This window comes from Phocoena sinus, chromosome 2 (assembly GCF_008692025.1).
Source record: "Phocoena sinus isolate mPhoSin1 chromosome 2, mPhoSin1.pri, whole genome shotgun sequence".
Lineage (NCBI taxonomy): Eukaryota > Metazoa > Chordata > Mammalia > Artiodactyla > Phocoenidae > Phocoena > Phocoena sinus.
The window spans coordinates 9,613,776-9,616,609 of NC_045764.1; the positions used below are offsets into that span (position 1 = coordinate 9,613,776).

At 50.4% G+C, this 2,834-nt stretch overlaps 1 pseudogene; it reads right to left on the reverse strand.

Annotated features, from left to right (window-relative positions):
* Positions 1-690: 690 nt before the first annotated feature.
* LOC116749471 lies at positions 691-2,011 on the reverse strand (annotated as a pseudogene).
* Positions 2,012-2,834: the final 823 nt, after the last annotated feature.

A 2,834-nucleotide genomic window follows, 5' to 3' on the forward strand; every position in this document is an offset into this window, starting at 1 on the left:
TTTAAATTGATGCTTAAATTTTCCCCACATTTGGGCAGACTTTTTAAACCTTCAAATATTACAAGGCTATTGGTTACAAAGAGCCAGCTTCTGTGTACAGGTCAAAGCATCTACACAGAGAAGTTGAGTTTCTCCATGGAAATTCATGGGTTTTGTCAAACTTGTTTGCAAACCAATAGATTGTAAAATCAGTTCGGGATTACTTTTAGTTTGTCTGAGAAGCAACTGGTTAATCTAATGGATCTTAAATCAATGTCATTTTGTCGGAACAAAGGCCATGAAGGTGGGAGGAGAGGAGGAAGGGGCAAACTCTTTTCTTAAGCTTTTGACTTAGATCAAGTGTTACAAAAATAATGATAAGGAATGAACAGCCACCTAGTTTACTTTACATTAGTATACATTTGGCAGAATTGTCTAATATGGGTCCTGGTCTGATTGAATTGCATCCAGGAGGCTCTTAACATCCTTCCACATAAAAATCACCGTCAAGCTGCCAGAGTGTCCCCACCGACTTGTTTGGCAGCATGGAAATCTGTGGCCTCAGACATGCACCAACAAGAGCGTGGGCTCCCTGAGTTTGCAGGGACCTGATGTGTGCCTTCTGAGACAGCTCTTTTTTTTGTACAAAATTCCCCGATCTGCTTTAATGGTGAAAAAAAATAAGTTCCAACGAGGCACAGAGATGCTCATTTAGAATTCAAAGTCTTCGCCTGCCATGTCGAGAGCCCTCTGTGTCTTGTTGTAGATCTTCTCCACGGGCACCCCAAACCTCTTACACCAGGCGACACTGATCTGGGGGTCCAGGTAGTTGAGCTTGGACGTGCCCAGGGCCACCTGCTTGCTCTCCTCCTTGTCTGTGGCCTGCAAGCTCCGTCTCCCCAGCTGCTCCTCAAGTTTCTCCAGCAGCCGTCCCCTCTTCTCCAGGAAGCTCTTGGACCTGCTGTCCTCTCTGGATTTGTGGTCGGCCCTTGCCTTCTTCAGCTGTGCCTTGGCCTCAGCCACCTGCTTCTTCTTCGCCTCAATCTTCTACCGAAGAGTCTGCATCAACTGATCGAAGGTCTTGGGATTCGCCCGCTGATGGTTGCAGAGAACGGCAACGGCCCAATTTGCTCGGTTGTAAGACAGAATCTTAGCAGCTACGCTATCTTCAACTTTGGTCAGCGCTCTCAGCTGGCCCTGCAGGGTGAGTGAGGCTGGCGTTGCGGGTCTGGAACACCTTGGCCGTCAGGCCATCCATCAGGTCCCGCAGGTGCTTGTTCAGACTGGCGGTGGTCAGTCTGTCAAAGAGCTCATCCCCAGGGCCTTTGTTCTCCATGAACAGCTACAGATTCTCGTACACCGGCTTCTCCACCCGCACTCTGTTGTAGTAGCGGATCGAGTCCTGTCCCAGGAAGTCCAATTCCACGACGTACGGGCAGCCATCGGCCTCTGGGTGCAGCTGGACGTGTTCCACGCGGAGGGAGCAGTCGCCCACCGTGTCAGCCGCGTCGCCCTCCTCCGTCTCGTGCCCGGCTCGCAGCGCCAGCTTGTCGATGAAATAAAGGGCCACAGCGCGTCGTCTCGCCTTCATTTCTCGGGACTTCCAGTCGGCCCGGTACTGAGAACGGATCTCGCCCAGACTCCTTTCAAGCGCCGAGCCACTTCATACTTCTCCCAGTCTCTCTCCCCCTTCGGCTTGGAGCTGGGGTTCAGCATGGTGTACTTGATGGAGTTCTGCACGTTCTCTGTCCACGCCGCCAGCCACGTGACCGTGCAGTCGCACCGCACCTCCTTCCACCGGTGACCTACCGGAGGCTCGGGTACTTCGGAGTCCCTGCTGCAGTTGATGGTCACGTCCTCCGGCAGGACCCTCCTCTTCAGTATCCCCATCTTAATGGGGAACACCAGGCGACACTGATCCGGGGGTCCAGGTAGTTGAGCTTGGACGTGCCCAGGGCCACCTGCCGCGGCCCCGGAACAACCCAGGGGGCTCGGTCTTGAAATTGCCGATCTTCTCTCGGTGCCCGTCTAAGATACAGCTCTTTGACAGAGTCAGCCCAGTGCATTTTCCATGCGGGAAAAGTGTCGTTATACCATAGGAAACACGGTGAAAATATCTGAAGTTAGGGGTTCTGTGGGATCTGAGGATTGATTCTAAACTCTTAAGTTCCTAAATACACACAGTAGAGGGCCACGGTAGAGTTTTCAGGAGTGGCAAGGGAAACGCAGCTTTCATTTCTGTGTGATATTGAAGCACTTATTGTATCAACTAGTATCAAACAAGCACAAAAGCTCAAACCTGTATCGAGTACCATGCGTCCAAAGGATGGCCAAAAAACATGGAGCGTACTAAAGAGCTTACCTAACTTCCATGACCAATAATTTAAAAACTAAAAATCTGACTTTCAGTGCCTATAAGGCTTTGTTTAAGAACGGGGTGAGGGATTCTGAGAAAGTGTCGGAGGAGACTGTACACCTTTCCTTTTCCCATTCCCACTCCTGCCTTTACTGCAAACCATGGCTAGCAGCCACGCTGAGCCCCAAGCACAGACCAGCTCTGCTTTCACCCAGAGATTCCAGTCCAGGACCCAGGGGACAGGAGGGGAAGCTAAATGCAGCTCAGGTTTGTACACTGAAGCCAAATAATTGGTGAGTTTGGCCAAGATTCAAGTTCATTCTGAAGCATTAAATCAAAGTGTTACAGGCTTGGTTCCAACATTTAGAACAGCCCAAGTAGTGAATTGCCAATCAGTTACCTTCCTCTCCCTCTAATCAATCTAATCTAGGTGACAGAAGCGAAGAAGTGCCAGGACCTGGCCTGAATGGCAAAAAATAAGCCAAAGAATTAGAACAGT